Source organism: Perissodus microlepis, chromosome 18 (genome assembly GCF_051167445.1).
Source record: "Perissodus microlepis isolate ML-2025 ecotype Zambia chromosome 18, ASM5116744v1, whole genome shotgun sequence".
Taxonomy (NCBI): domain Eukaryota; kingdom Metazoa; phylum Chordata; class Actinopteri; order Cichliformes; family Cichlidae; genus Perissodus; species Perissodus microlepis.
Window position 1 is genome coordinate 2266848 of NC_140478.1, and position 14821 is coordinate 2281668.

The window sequence follows — 14821 nt, forward strand, 5'->3', positions numbered from 1 at the left end:
GGGTAGATGGCTTCAGCCAGAGCCACAGGCCCTGGTGTGGTGTAGTTGGCCTCAGCCAGAGCCACAGAACCTGGTGTGGTGTTGGTGGCCAAAGCCAGGAGCACAGGCCCTGGTGTGTTGTAGATGGCCTCAGCCGGAAGCACCGGTCCTCAGCCAGATGCACACGCCCTGGTGTAATTTAGATGACCTATCTTAGCAGCAAAGGCCCCGGTGTGGTGCGGATGGCCTCACCTGGCAGCACAAGACATTGCTGAAAACAGCCAAAAGGAATGTCGTTTATGTGCCCTCATTAATGGGCAGCTGCTTTGGGTCTTTCAACACCCTCCTTCTCTGGATCAAAAGCAGTTCAATGACATGAAAAGCTTACGGCACCTGGTATTCCCAGGCGGTCTCCCATCCAAGTACTAACCAAGCCCAACCCTGCTTAGCTTCCGAGATCAGACGAGAGCGGGCGTGCTCAGGGTGGTATGGCCGTAAGCTGCAGACCTCAGCACAAAGTGTCAATTTATGGAATCAAGTGGTGAGTTGGGCAGTACTTGAAGTTACGAAACACAACCCTCCAATTTAACTACATTGTTAATGGTAACTGCATGGTTGCCTAATACTCTAACCCAAGGACACAATTTAGCTTTTAACCAGCAGTACAGGCCCTGGTTTGGTGTAGATGGCCTCCACCAGCAGCACAGGACCTGGTGTGGTGTAGGTGGCCTCAGCCAGAAGCAAAGGCCCTGGTGGGGTGTATATGGCCTAAGCCAGAGCCACAGGCCCTGGTGTGGTGTAGATGGACTAAGCCAGCAGCGCAAGCCCTCGTGTAATGTAGATGGCCTCAGCCAGAAGCACAGGCCCTGGTGTGGTGTAGTTGGCCTCATCCAGTAGAGCAAGCCCTCGTGTGATGTATATGGCCTCATCCAGCAGCACAGGCCCTGGTGTGATTAAAATGGCCTCAACCAGCAACACAGGCCCTGGTGTGGGGTAGATGGCTTCAGCCAGAGCCACAGGCCCTGGTGTGGTGTAGTTGGCCTCAGCCAGAGCCACAGAACCTGGTGTGGTGTAGGTGGCCAAAGCCAGGAGCACAGGCCGTGGTGTGTTGTAGATGGCCTCAGCTAGCAGCACAGGACCTGGTGAGGTGGAGGTGGCTTCTTCCTGCAACTCAGGCCCTGGTGTGTTGTAGAAGGCCTCAGCCGGAAGCACCGGTCCTCAGCCAGATGCACACGCCCTGGTGTAATTTAGATGACCTATCTTAGCAGCACAGGCCCCGGTGTGGTGCGGATGGCCTCACCTGGCAGCACAAGACATTGCTGAAAACAGCCAAAAGGAATGTCGTTTATGTGCCCTCATTAATGGGCAGCTGCTTTGGGTCTTTCAACACCCTCCTTCTCTGGATCAAAAGCAGTTCAATGACATGAAAAGCTTACAGCACCTGGTATTCCCAGGCGGTCTCCCATCCAAGTACTAACCAAGCCCAACCCTGCTTAGCTTCCGAGATCAGACGAGAGCGGGCGTGCTCAGGGTGGTATGGCCGTAAGCTGCAGACCTCAGCACAAAGTGTCAATTTATGGAATCAAGTGGTGAGTTGGGCAGTACTTGAAGTTACGAAACACAACCCTCCAATTTAACTACATTGTTAATGGTAACTGCATGGTTGCCTAATACCCTAACCCAAGGACTCAATTTAGCTTTTAACCAGCAGTACAGGCCCTGGTTTGGTGTAGATGGCCTCCACCAGCAGCACAGGACCTGGTGTGGTGTAGGTGGCCTCAGCCAGAAGCAAAGGCCCTGGTGGGGTGTATATGGCCTAAGCCAGAGCCACAGGCCCTGTTGTGGTGTAGATGGACTAAGCCAGCAGCGCAAGCCCTCGTGTAATGTAGATGGCCTGAGCCAGAAGCACAGGCCCTGGTGTGGTGTAGTTGGCCTCATCCAGTAGAGCAAGCCCTCGTGTGATGTATATGGCCTCATCCAGCAGCACAGGCCCTGGTGTGATTAAAATGGCCTCAACCAGCAACACAGGCCCTGGTGTGGGGTAGATGGCTTCAGCCAGAGCCACAGGCCCTGGTGTGGTGTAGTTGGCCTCAGCCAGAGCCACAGAACCTGGTGTGGTGTTGGTGGCCAAAGCCAGGAGCACAGGCCGTGGTGTGTTGTAGATGGCCTCAGCTAGCAGCACAGGACCTGGTGATGTGGAGGTGGCTTCTTCCTGCAACTCAGGCCCTGGTGTGTTGTAGAAGGCCTCAGCCGGAAGCACCGGTCCTCAGCCAGATGCACACGCCCTGGTGTAATTTAGATGACCTATCTTAGCAGCACAGGCCCCGGTGTGGTGCGGATGGCCTCACCTGGCAGCACAAGACATTGCTGAAAACAGCCAAAAGGAATGTCGTTTATGTGCCCTCATTAATGGGCAGCTGCTTTGGGTCTTTCAACACCCTCCTTCTCTGGATCAAAAGCAGTTCAATGACATGAAAAGCTTACAGCACCTGGTATTCCCAGGCGGTCTCCCATCCAAGTACTAACCAAGCCCAACCCTGCTTAGGTTCCGAGATCAGACGAGAGCAGGCGTGCTCAGGGTGGTATGGCCGTAAGCTGCAGACCTCAGCACAAAGTGTCAATTTATGGAATCAAGTGGTGAGTTGGGCAGTACTTGAAGTTATGAAACACAACCCTCCAATTTAACTACATTGTTAATGGTAACTGCATGGTTGCCTAATACCCTAACCCAAGGACTCAATTTAGCTTTTAACCAGCAGTACAGGCCCTGGTTTGGTGTAGATGGCCTCCACCAGCAGCACAGGACCTGGTGTGGTGTAGGTGGCCTCAGCCAGAAGCAAAGGCCCTGGTGGGGTGTATATGGCCTAAGCCAGAGCCACAGGCCCTGGTGTGGTGTAGATGGACTAAGCCAGCAGCGCAAGCCCTCGTGTAATGTAGATGGCCTCAGCCAGAAGCACAGGCCCTGGTGTGGTGTAGTTGGCCTCATCCAGTAGAGCAAGCCCTCGTGTGATGTATATGGCCTCATCCAGCAGCACAGGCCCTGGTGTGATTAAAATGGCCTCAACCAGCAACACAGGCCCTGGTGTGGGGTAGATGGCTTCAGCCAGAGCCACAGGCCCTGGTGTGGTGTAGTTGGCCTCAGCCAGAGCCACAGAACCTGGTGTGGTGTTGGTGGCCAAAGCCAGGAGCACAGGCCGTGGTGTGTTGTAGATGGCCTCAGCTAGCTGCACAGGACCTGGTGAGGTGGAGGTGGCTTCTTCCTGCAACTCAGGCCCTGGTGTGTTGTAGAAGGCCTCAGCCGGAAGCACCGGTCCTCAGCCAGATGCACACGCCCTGGTGTAATTTAGATGACCTATCTTAGCAGCACAGGCCCCGGTGTGGTGCGGATGGCCTCACCTGGCAGCACAAGACATTGCTGAAAACAGCCAAAAGGAATGTCGTTTATGTGCCCTCATTAATGGGCAGCTGCTTTGGGTCTTTCAACACCCTCCTTCTCTGGATCAAAAGCAGTTCAATGACATGAAAAGCTTACAGCACCTGGTATTCCCAGGCGGTCTCCCATCCAAGTACTAACCAAGCCCAACCCTGCTTAGCTTCCGAGATCAGACGAGAGCGGGCGTGCTCAGGGTGGTATGGCCGTAAGCTGCAGACCTCAGCACAAAGTGTCAATTTATGGAATCAAGTGGTGAGTTGGGCAGTACTTGAAGTTACGAAACACAACCCTCCAATTTAACTACATTGTTAATGGTAACTGCATGGTTGCCTAATACCCTAACCCAAGGACTCAATTTTGCTTTTAACCAGCAGTACAGGCCCTGGTTTGGTGTAGATGGCCTCCACCAGCAGCACAGGACCTGGTGTGGTGTAGGTGGCCTCAGCCAGAAGCAAAGGCCCTGGTGGGGTGTATATGGCCTAAGCCAGAGCCACAGGCCCTGTTGTGGTGTAGATGGACTAAGCCAGCAGCGCAAGCCCTCGTGTAATGTAGATGGCCTCATCCAGCAGCACAGGCCCTGGTGTGATTAAAATGGCCTCAACCAGCAACACAGGCCCTGGTGTGGGGTAGATGGCTTCAGCCAGAGCCACAGGCCCTGGTGTGGTGTAGTTGGCCTCAGCCAGAGCCACAGAACCTGGTGTGGTGTTGGTGGCCAAAGCCAGGAGCACAGGCCGTGGTGTGTTGTAGATGGCCTCAGCTAGCAGCACAGGACCTGGTGAGGTGGAGGTGGCTTCTTCCTGCAACTCAGGCCCTGGTGTGTTGTAGAAGGCCTCAGCCGGAAGCACCGGTCCTCAGCCAGATGCACACGCCCTGGTGTAATTTAGATGACCTATCTTAGCAGCACAGGCCCCGGTGTGGTGCGGATGGCCTCACCTGGCAGCACAAGACATTGCTGAAAACAGCCAAAAGGAATGTCGTTTATGTGCCCTCATTAATGGGCAGCTGCTTTGGGTCTTTCAACACCCTCCTTCTCTGGATCAAAAGCAGTTCAATGACATGAAAAGCTTACAGCACCTGGTATTCCCAGGCGGTCTCCCATCCAAGTACTAACCAAGCCCAACCCTGCTTAGGTTCCGAGATCAGACGAGAGCAGGCGTGCTCAGGGTGGTATGGCCGTAAGCTGCAGACCTCAGCACAAAGTGTCAATTTATGGAATCAAGTGGTGAGTTGGGCAGTACTTGAAGTTATGAAACACAACCCTCCAATTTAACTACATTGTTAATGGTAACTGCATGGTTGCCTAATACCCTAACCCAAGGACTCAATTTAGCTTTTAACCAGCAGTACAGGCCCTGGTTTGGTGTAGATGGCCTCCACCAGCAGCACAGGTCCTGGTGTGGTGTAGGTGGCCTCAGCCAGAAGCAAAGGCCCTGGTGGGGTGTATATGGCCTAAGCCAGAGCCACAGGCCCTGTTGTGGTGTAGATGGACTAAGCCAGCAGCGCAAGCCCTCGTGTAATGTAGATGGCCTCAGCCAGAAGCACAGGCCCTGGTGTGGTGTAGTTGGCCTCATCCAGTAGAGCAAGCCCTCGTGTGATGTATATGGCCTCATCCAGCAGCACAGGCCCTGGTGTGATTAAAATGGCCTCAACCAGCAACACAGGCCCTGGTGTGGGGTAGATGGCTTCAGCCAGAGCCACAGGCCCTGGTGTGGTGTAGTTGGCCTCAGCCAGAGCCACAGAACCTGGTGTGGTGTTGGTGGCCAAAGCCAGGAGCACAGGCCGTGGTGTGTTGTAGATGGCCTCAGCTAGCTGCACAGGACCTGGTGAGGTGGAGGTGGCTTCTTCCTGCAACTCAGGCCCTGGTGTGTTGTAGAAGGCCTCAGCCGGAAGCACCGGTCCTCAGCCAGATGCACACGCCCTGGTGTAATTTAGATGACCTATCTTAGCAGCACAGGCCCCGGTGTGGTGCGGATGGCCTCACCTGGCAGCACAAGACATTGCTGAAAACAGCCAAAAGGAATGTCGTTTATGTGCCCTCATTAATGGGCAGCTGCTTTGGGTCTTTCAACACCCTCCTTCTCTGGATCAAAAGCAGTTCAATGACATGAAAAGCTTACAGCACCTGGTATTCCCAGGCGGTCTCCCATCCAAGTACTAACCAAGCCCAACCCTGCTTAGCTTCCGAGATCAGACGAGAGCGGGCGTGCTCAGGGTGGTATGGCCGTAAGCTGCAGACCTCAGCACAAAGTGTCAATTTATGGAATCAAGTGGTGAGTTGGGCAGTACTTGAAGTTACGAAACACAACCCTCCAATTTAACTACATTGTTAATGGTAACTGCATGGTTGCCTAATACCCTAACCCAAGGACTCAATTTTGCTTTTAACCAGCAGTACAGGCCCTGGTTTGGTGTAGATGGCCTCCACCAGCAGCACAGGACCTGGTGTGGTGTAGGTGGCCTCAGCCAGAAGCAAAGGCCCTGGTGGGGTGTATATGGCCTAAGCCAGAGCCACAGGCCCTGTTGTGGTGTAGATGGACTAAGCCAGCAGCGCAAGCCCTCGTGTAATGTAGATGGCCTCATCCAGCAGCACAGGCCCTGGTGTGATTAAAATGGCCTCAACCAGCAACACAGGCCCTGGTGTGGGGTAGATGGCTTCAGCCAGAGCCACAGGCCCTGGTGTGGTGTAGTTGGCCTCAGCCAGAGCCACAGAACCTGGTGTGGTGTTGGTGGCCAAAGCCAGGAGCACAGGCCGTGGTGTGTTGTAGATGGCCTCAGCTAGCAGCACAGGACCTGGTGAGGTGGAGGTGGCTTCTTCCTGCAACTCAGGCCCTGGTGTGTTGTAGAAGGCCTCAGCCGGAAGCACCGGTCCTCAGCCAGATGCACACGCCCTGGTGTAATTTAGATGACCTATCTTAGCAGCACAGGCCCCGGTGTGGTGCGGATGGCCTCACCTGGCAGCACAAGACATTGCTGAAAACAGCCAAAAGGAATGTCGTTTATGTGCCCTCATTAATGGGCAGCTGCTTTGGGTCTTTCAACACCCTCCTTCTCTGGATCAAAAGCAGTTCAATGACATGAAAAGCTTACAGCACCTGGTATTCCCAGGCGGTCTCCCATCCAAGTACTAACCAAGCCCAATCCTGCTTAGCTTCCGAGATCAGACGAGAGCGGGCGTTCTCAGGGTGGTATGGCCGTAAGCTGCAGACCTCTGCACAAAGTGTCAATTTATGGAATCAAGTGGTGAGTTGGGCAGTACTTGAAGTTACGAAACACAACCCTCCAATTTAACTACATTGTTAATGGTAACTGCATGGTTGCCTAATACTCTAACCCAAGGACTCAATTTAGCTTTTAACCAGCAGTACAGGCCCTGGTTTGGTGTAGATGGCCTCCACCAGCAGCACAGGACCTGGTGTGGTGTAGGTGGCCTCAGCCAGAAGCAAAGGCCCTGGTGGGGTGTATATGGCCTAAGCCAGAGCCACAGGCCCTGGTGTGGTGTAGATGGACTAAGCCAGCAGCGCAAGCCCTTGTGTAATGTAGATGGCCTCAGCCAGAAGCACAGGCCCTGGTGTGGTGTAGTTGGCCTCATCCAGTAGAGCAAGCCCTCGTGTGATGTATATGGCCTCATCCAGCAGCACAGGCCCTGGTGTGATTAAAATGGCCTCAACCAGCAACACAGGCCCTGGTGTGGGGTAGATGGCTTCAGCCAGAGCCACAGGCCCTGGTGTGGTGTAGTTGGCCTCAGCCAGAGCCACAGAACCTGGTGTGGTGTAGGTGGCCAAAGCCAGGAGCACAGGCCGTGGTGTGTTGTAGATGGCCTCAGCTAGCAGCACAGGACCTGGTGAGGTGGAGGTGGCTTCTTCCTGCAACTCAGGCCCTGGTGTGTTGTAGAAGGCCTCAGCCGGAAGCACCGGTCCTCAGCCAGATGCACACGCCCTGGTGTAATTTAGATGACCTATCTTAGCAGCACAGGCCCCGGTGTGGTGCGGATGGCCTCACCTGGCAGCACAAGACATTGCTGAAAACAGCCAAAAGGAATGTCGTTTATGTGCCCTCATTAATGGGCAGCTGCTTTGGGTCTTTCAACACCCTCCTTCTCTGGATCAAAAGCAGTTCAATGACATGAAAAGCTTACAGCACCTGGTATTCCCAGGCGGTCTCCCATCCAAGTACTAACCAAGCCCAACCCTGCTTAGCTTCCGAGATCAGACGAGAGCGGGCGTGCTCAGGGTGGTATGGCCGTAAGCTGCAGACCTCAGCACAAAGTGTCAATTTATGGAATCAAGTGGTGAGTTGGGCAGTACTTGAAGTTACGAAACACAACCCTCCAATTTAACTACATTGTTAATGGTAACTGCATGGTTGCCTAATACTCTAACCCAAGGACTCAATTTAGCTTTTAACCAGCAGTACAGGCCCTGGTTTGGTGTAGATGGCCTCCACCAGCAGCACAGGACCTGGTGTGGTGTAGGTGGCCTCAGCCAGAAGCAAAGGCCCTGGTGGGGTGTATATGGCCTAAGCCAGAGCCACAGGCCCTGGTGTGGTGTAGATGGACTAAGCCAGCAGCGCAAGCCCTCGTGTAATGTAGATGGCCTCAGCCAGAAGCACAGGCCCTGGTGTGGTGTAGTTGGCCTCATCCAGTAGAGCAAGCCCTCGTGTGATGTATATGGCCTCATCCAGCAGCACAGGCCCTGGTGTGAATAAAATGGCCTCAACCAGCAACACAGGCCCTGGTGTGGGGTAGATGGCTTCAGCCAGAGCCACAGGCCCTGGTGTGGTGTAGTTGGCCTCAGCCAGAGCCACAGAACCTGGTGTGGTGTAGGTGGCCAAAGCCAGGAGCACAGGCCGTGGTGTGTTGTAGATGGCCTCAGCTAGCAGCACAGGACCTGGTGAGGTGGAGGTGGCTTCTTCCTGAAACTCAGGCCCTGGTGTGTTGTAGATGGCCTCAGCCGGAAGCACCGGTCCTCAGCCAGATGCACACACCCTGGTGTAATTTAGATGACCTATCTTAGCAGCACAGGCCCCGGTGTGGTGCGGATGGCCTCACCTGGCAGCACAAGACATTGCTGAAAACAGCCAAAAGGAATGTCGTTTATGTGCCCTCATTAATGGGCAGCTGCTTTGGGTCTTTCAACACCCTCCTTCTCTGGATCAAAAGCAGTTCAATGACATGAAAAGCTTACGGCACCTGGTATTCCCAGGCGGTCTCCCATCCAAGTACTAACCAAGCCCAACCCTGCTTAGCTTCCGAGATCAGACGAGAGCGGGCGTGCTCAGGGTGGTATGGCCGTAAGCTGCAGACCTCAGCACAAAGTGTCAATTTATGGAATCAAGTGGTGAGTTTGGCAGTACTTGAAGTTACGAAACACAACCCTCCAATTTAACTACATTGTTAATGGTAACTGCATGGTTGCCTAATACCCTAACCCAAGGACTCAATTTTGCTTTTAACCAGCAGTACAGGCCCTGGTTTGGTGTAGATGGCCTCCACCAGCAGCACAGGACCTGGTGTGGTGTAGGTGGCCTCAGCCAGAAGCAAAGGCCCTGGTGGGGTGTATATGGCCTAAGCCAGAGCCACAGGCCCTGTTGTGGTGTAGATGGACTAAGCCAGCAGCGCAAGCCCTCGTGTAATGTAGATGGCCTCAGCCAGAAGCACAGGCCCTGGTGTGGTGTAGTTGGCCTCATCCAGTAGAGCAAGCCCTCGTGTGATGTATATGGCCTCATCCAGCAGCACAGGCCCTGGTGTGATTAAAATGGCCTCAACCAGCAACACAGGCCCTGGTGTGGGGTAGATGGCTTCAGCCAGAGCCACAGGCCCTGGTGTGGTGTAGTTGGCCTCAGCCAGAGCCACAGAACCTGGTGTGGTGTTGGTGGCCAAAGCCAGGAGCACAGGCCGTGGTGTGTTGTAGATGGCCTCAGCTAGCAGCACAGGACCTGGTGAGGTGGAGGTGGCTTCTTCCTGAAACTCAGGCCCTGGTGTGTTGTAGATGGCCTCAGCCGGAAGCACCGGTCCTCAGCCAGATGCACACGCCCTGGTGTAATTTAGATGACCTATCTTAGCAGCACAGGCCCCGGTGTGGTGCGGATGGCCTCACCTGGCAGCACAAGACATTGCTGAAAACAGCCAAAAGGAATGTCGTTTATGTGCCCTCATTAATGGGCAGCTGCTTTGGGTCTTTCAACACCCTCCTTCTCTGGATCAAAAGCAGTTCAATGACATGAAAAGCTTACGGCACCTGGTATTCCCAGGCGGTCTCCCATCCAAGTACTAACCAAGCCCAACCCTGCTTAGCTTCCGAGATCAGACGAGAGCGGGCGTGCTCAGGGTGGTATGGCCGTAAGCTGCAGACCTCAGCACAAAGTGTCAATTTATGGAATCAAGTGGTGAGTTGGGCAGTACTTGACGTTACGAAACACAACCCTCCAATTTAACTACATTGTTAATGGTAACTGCATGGTTGCCTAATACTCTAACCCAAGGACTCAATTTATCTTTTAACCAGCAGTACAGGCCCTGGTTTGGTGTAGATGGCCTCCACCAGCAGCACAGGACCTGGTGTGGTGTAGGTGGCCTCAGCCAGAAGCAAAGGCCCTGGTGGGGTGTATATGGCCTAAGCCAGAGCCACAGGCCCTGTTGTGGTGTAGATGGACTAAGCCAGCAGCGCAAGCCCTCGTGTAATGTAGATGGCCTCAGCCAGAAGCACAGGCCCTGGTGTGGTGTAGTTGGCCTCATCCAGTAGAGCAAGCCCTCGTGTGATGTATATGGCCTCATCCAGCAGCACAGGCCCTGGTGTGATTAAAATGGCCTCAACCAGCAACACAGGCCCTGGTGTGGGGTAGATGGCTTCAGCCAGAGCCACAGGCCCTGGTGTGGTGTAGTTGGCCTCAGCCAGAGCCACAGAACCTGGTGTGGTGTTGGTGGCCAAAGCCAGGAGCACAGGCCGTGGTGTGTTGTAGATGGCCTCAGCTAGCAGCACAGGACCTGGTGAGGTGGAGGTGGCTTCTTCCTGAAACTCAGGCCCTGGTGTGTTGTAGATGTCCTCAGCCGGAAGCACCGGTCCTCAGCCAGATGCACACGCCCTGGTGTAATTTAGATGACCTATCTTAGCAGCAAAGGCCCCGGTGTGGTGCGGATGGCCTCACCTGGCAGCACAAGACATTGCTGAAAACAGCCAAAAGGAATGTCGTTTATGTGCCCTCATTAATGGGCAGCTGCTTTGGGTCTTTCAACACCCTCCTTCTCTGGATCAAAAGCAGTTCAATGACATGAAAAGCTTACGGCACCTGGTATTCCCAGGCGGTCTCCCATCCAAGTACTAACCAAGCCCAACCCTGCTTAGCTTCCGAGATCAGACGAGAGCGGGCGTGCGCAGGGTGGTATGGCCGTAAGCTGCAGACCACAGCACAAAGTGTCAATTTATGGAATCAAGTGGTGAGTTGGGCAGTACTTGAAGTTACGAAACACAACCCTCCAATTTAACTACATTGTTAATGGTAACTGCATGGTTGCCTAATACTCTAACCCAAGGACTCAATTTATCTTTTAACCAGCAGTACAGGCCCTGGTTTGGTGTAGATGGCCTCCACCAGCAGCACAGGACCTGGTGTGGTGTAGGTGGCCTCAGCCAGAAGCAAAGGCCCTGGTGGGGTGTATATGGCCTAAGCCAGAGCCACAGGCCCTGGTGTGGTGTAGATGGACTAAGCCAGCAGCGCAAGCCCTCGTGTAATGTAGATGGCCTCAGCCAGAAGCACAGGCCCTGGTGTGGTGTAGTTGGCCTCATCCAGTAGAGCAAGCCCTCGTGTGATGTATATGGCCTCATCCAGCAGCACAGGCCCTGGTGTGATTAAAATGGCCTCAACCAGCAACACAGGCCCTGGTGTGGGGTAGATGGCTTCAGCCAGAGCCACAGGCCCTGGTGTGGTGTAGTTGGCCTCAGCCAGAGCCACAGAACCTGGTGTGGTGTTGGTGGCCAAAGCCAGGAGCACAGGCCGTGGTGTGTTGTAGATGGCCTCAGCTAGCTGCACAGGACCTGGTGAGGTGGAGGTGGCTTCTTCCTGCAACTCAGGCCCTGGTGTGTTGTAGATGTTCTCAGCCGGAAGCAACGGTCCTCAGCCAGGTGCAGACGCCCTGGTGTAATTTAGATGACCTATCATAGCAGCACAGGCCCCGGTGTGGTGCGGATGGCCTCACCTGGCAGCACAAGACATTGCTGAAAACAGCCAAAAGGAATGTCGTTTATGTGCCCTCATTAATGGGCAGCTGCTTTGGGTCTTTCAACACCCTCCTTCTCTGGATCAAAAGCAGTTCAATGACATGAAAAGCTTACAGCACCTGGTATTCCCAGGCGGTCTCCCATCCAAGTACTAACCAAGCCCAACCCTGCTTAGCTTCCGAGATCAGACGAGAGCGGGCGTGCTCAGGGTGGTATGGCCGTAAGCTGCAGACCTCAGCACAAAGTGTCAATTTATGGAATCAAGTGGTGAGTTGGGCAGTACTTGAAGTTACGAAACACAACCCTCCAATTTAACTACATTGTTAATGGTAACTGCATGGTTGCCTAATACCCTAACCCAAGGACTCAATTTAGCTTTTAACCAGCAGTACAGGCCCTGGTTTGGTGTAGATGGCCTCCACCAGCAGCACAGGACCTGGTGTGGTGTAGGTGGCCTCAGCCAGAAGCAAAGGCCCTGGTGGGGTGTATATGGCCTAAGCCAGAACCACAGGCCCTGTTGTGGTGTAGATGGACTAAGCCAGCAGCGCAAGCCCTCGTGTAATGTAGATGGCCTCAGCCAGAAGCACAGGCCCTGGTGTGGTGTAGTTGGCCTCATCCAGTAGAGCAAGCCCTCGTGTGATGTATATGGCCTCATCCAGCAGCACAGGCCCTGGTGTGATTAAAATGGCCTCAACCAGCAACACAGGCCCTGGTGTGGGGTAGATGGCTTCAGCCAGAGCCACAGGCCCTGGTGTGGTGTAGTTGGCCTCAGCCAGAGCCACAGAACCTGGTGTGGTGTTGGTGGCCAAAGCCAGGAGCACAGGCCGTGGTGTGTTGTAGATGGCCTCAGCTAGCAGCACAGGACCTGGTGAGGTGGAGGTGGCTTCTTCCTACAACTCAGGCCCTGGTGTGTTGTAGAAGGCCTCAGCCGGAAGCACCGGTCCTCAGCCAGATGCACACGCCCTGGTGTAATTTAGATGACCTATCTTAGCAGCACAGGCCCCGGTGTGGTGCGGATGGCCTCACCTGGCAGCACAAGACATTGCTGAAAACAGCCAAAAGGAATGTCGTTTATGTGCCCTCATTAATGGGCAGCTGCTTTGGGTCTTTCAACACCCTCCTTCTCTGGATCAAAAGCAGTTCAATGACATGAAAAGCTTACAGCACCTGGTATTCCCAGGCGGTCTCCCATCCAAGTACTAACCAAGCCCAACCCTGCTTAGCTTCCGAGATCAGACGAGAGCGGGCGTGCTCAGGGTGGTATGGCCGTAAGCTGCAGACCTCAGCACAAAGTGTCAATTTATGGAATCAAGTGGTGAGTTGGGCAGTACTTGAAGTTACGAAACACAACCCTCCAATTTAACTACATTGTTAATGGTAACTGCATGGTTGCCTAATACTCTAACCCAAGGACTCAATTTAGCTTTTAACCAGCAGTACAGGCCCTGGTTTGGTGTAGATGGCCTCCACCAGCAGCACAGGACCTGGTGTGGTGTAGGTGGCCTCAGCCAGAAGCAAAGGCCCTGGTGGGGTGTATATGGCCTAAGCCAGAGCCACAGGCCCTGGTGTGGTGTAGATGGACTAAGCCAGCAGCGCAAGCCCTCGTGTAATGTAGATGGCCTCAGCCAGAAGCACAGGCCCTGGTGTGGTGTAGTTGGCCTCATCCAGTAGAGCAAGCCCTCGTGTGATGTATATGGCCTCATCCAGCAGCACAGGCCCTGGTGTGATTAAAATGGCCTCAACCAGCAACACAGGCCCTGGTGTGGGGTAGATGGCTTCAGCCAGAGCCACAGGCCCTGGTGTGGTGTTGGTGGCCTCAGCCAGAGCCACAGAACCTGGTGTGGTGTTGGTGGCCAAAGCCAGGAGCACAGGCCGTGGTGTGTTGTAGATGGCCTCAGCTAGCAGCACAGGACCTGGTGAGGTGGAGGTGGCTTCTTCCTGCAACTCAGGCCCTGGTGTGTTGTAGAAGGCCTCAGCCGGAAGCACCGGTCCTCAGCCAGATGCACACGCCCTGGTGTAATTTAGATGACCTATCTTAGCAGCACAGGCCCCGGTGTGGTGCGGATGGCCTCACCTGGCAGCACAAGACATTGCTGAAAACAGCCAAAAGGAATGTCGTTTATGTGCCCTCATTAATGGGCAGCTGCTTTGGGTCTTTCAACACCCTCCTTCTCTGGATCAAAAGCAGTTCAATGACATGAAAAGCTTACGGCACCTGGTATTCCCAGGCGGTCTCCCATCCAAGTACTAACCAAGCCCAACCCTGCTTAGCTTCCGAGATCAGACGAGAGCGGGCGTGCTCAGGGTGGTATGGCCGTAAGCTGCAGACCTCAGCACAAAGTGTCAATTTATGGAATCAAGTGGTGAGTTGGGCAGTACTTGAAGTTACGAAACACAACCCTCCAATTTAACTACATTGTTAATGGTAACTGCATGGTTGCCTAATACTCTAACCCAAGGACTCAATTTAGCTTTTAACCAGCAGTACAGGCCCTGGTTTGGTGTAGATGGCCTCCACCAGCAGCACAGGACCTGGTGTGGTGTAGGTGGCCTCAGCCAGAAGCAAAGGCCCTGGTGGGGTGTATATGGCCTAAGCCAGAGCCACAGGCCCTGGTGTGGTGTAGATGGACTAAGCCAGCAGCGCAAGCCCTCGTGTAATGTAGATGGCCTCAGCCAGAAGCACAGGCCCTGGTGTGGTGTAGTTGGCCTCATCCAGTAGAGCAAGCCCTCGTGTGATGTATATGGCCTCATCCAGCAGCACAGGCCCTGGTGTGATTAAAATGGCCTCAACCAGCAACACAGGCCCTGGTGTGGGGTAGATGGCTTCAGCCAGAGCCACAGGCCCTGGTGTGGTGTTGGTGGCCTCAGCCAGAGCCACAGAACCTGGTGTGGTGTTGGTGGCCAAAGCCAGGAGCACAGGCCGTGGTGTGTTGTAGATGGCCTCAGCTAGCAGCACAGGACCTGGTGAGGTGGAGGTGGCTTCTTCCTGAAACTCAGGCCCTGGTGTGTTGTAGATGGCCTCAGCCGGAAGCACCGGTCCTCAGCCAGATGCACACGCCCTGGTGTAATTTAGATGACCTATCTTAGCAGCACAGGCCCCGGTGTGGTGCGGATGGCCTCACCTGGCAGCACAAGACATTGCTGAAAACAGCCAAAAGGAATGTCGTTTATGTGCCCTCATTAATGGGCAGCTGCT

The 14821-nt window shown here is 54.2% G+C and overlaps 12 non-coding genes and 2 pseudogenes across 12 annotated transcripts; all 14 read right to left on the reverse strand.

Annotated features, from left to right (window-relative positions):
• Positions 1-360: 360 nt before the first annotated feature.
• On the reverse strand, positions 361-479 carry LOC146366909 (5S ribosomal RNA). Its single transcript, XR_014798452.1, has one exon. It is a non-coding gene; the product is annotated as a 5S ribosomal RNA (ribosomal RNA).
• A 929-nt stretch (positions 480-1408) lies between these two features.
• LOC146366910 (5S ribosomal RNA) lies at positions 1409-1527 on the reverse strand. The gene has a single exon (XR_014797831.1). It is a non-coding gene; the product is annotated as a 5S ribosomal RNA (ribosomal RNA).
• Positions 1528-2456: 929 nt separating this feature from the next.
• On the reverse strand, positions 2457-2575 carry LOC146366911 (5S ribosomal RNA; annotated as a pseudogene).
• Positions 2576-3504: 929 nt separating this feature from the next.
• On the reverse strand, positions 3505-3623 carry LOC146366912 (5S ribosomal RNA). The gene has a single exon (XR_014797833.1). It is a non-coding gene; the product is annotated as a 5S ribosomal RNA (ribosomal RNA).
• An 851-nt stretch (positions 3624-4474) lies between these two features.
• On the reverse strand, positions 4475-4593 carry LOC146366913 (5S ribosomal RNA; annotated as a pseudogene).
• A 929-nt stretch (positions 4594-5522) lies between these two features.
• Positions 5523-5641, reverse strand: LOC146366914 (5S ribosomal RNA). The gene has a single exon (XR_014797834.1). It is a non-coding gene; the product is annotated as a 5S ribosomal RNA (ribosomal RNA).
• Positions 5642-6492: 851 nt separating this feature from the next.
• LOC146366915 (5S ribosomal RNA) lies at positions 6493-6611 on the reverse strand. The gene has a single exon (XR_014797923.1). It is a non-coding gene; the product is annotated as a 5S ribosomal RNA (ribosomal RNA).
• A 929-nt stretch (positions 6612-7540) lies between these two features.
• Positions 7541-7659, reverse strand: LOC146366916 (5S ribosomal RNA). Its single transcript, XR_014797835.1, has one exon. It is a non-coding gene; the product is annotated as a 5S ribosomal RNA (ribosomal RNA).
• Positions 7660-8588: 929 nt separating this feature from the next.
• LOC146366917 (5S ribosomal RNA) lies at positions 8589-8707 on the reverse strand. Its single transcript, XR_014798453.1, has one exon. It is a non-coding gene; the product is annotated as a 5S ribosomal RNA (ribosomal RNA).
• A 929-nt stretch (positions 8708-9636) lies between these two features.
• Positions 9637-9755, reverse strand: LOC146366918 (5S ribosomal RNA). The gene has a single exon (XR_014798454.1). It is a non-coding gene; the product is annotated as a 5S ribosomal RNA (ribosomal RNA).
• A 929-nt stretch (positions 9756-10684) lies between these two features.
• LOC146366919 (5S ribosomal RNA) lies at positions 10685-10803 on the reverse strand. Its single transcript, XR_014797891.1, has one exon. It is a non-coding gene; the product is annotated as a 5S ribosomal RNA (ribosomal RNA).
• Positions 10804-11732: 929 nt separating this feature from the next.
• LOC146366920 (5S ribosomal RNA) lies at positions 11733-11851 on the reverse strand. Its single transcript, XR_014797836.1, has one exon. It is a non-coding gene; the product is annotated as a 5S ribosomal RNA (ribosomal RNA).
• A 929-nt stretch (positions 11852-12780) lies between these two features.
• Positions 12781-12899, reverse strand: LOC146366921 (5S ribosomal RNA). Its single transcript, XR_014797837.1, has one exon. It is a non-coding gene; the product is annotated as a 5S ribosomal RNA (ribosomal RNA).
• A 929-nt stretch (positions 12900-13828) lies between these two features.
• On the reverse strand, positions 13829-13947 carry LOC146366922 (5S ribosomal RNA). Its single transcript, XR_014798455.1, has one exon. It is a non-coding gene; the product is annotated as a 5S ribosomal RNA (ribosomal RNA).
• Between the last annotated feature and the right edge of the window lie 874 nt (positions 13948-14821).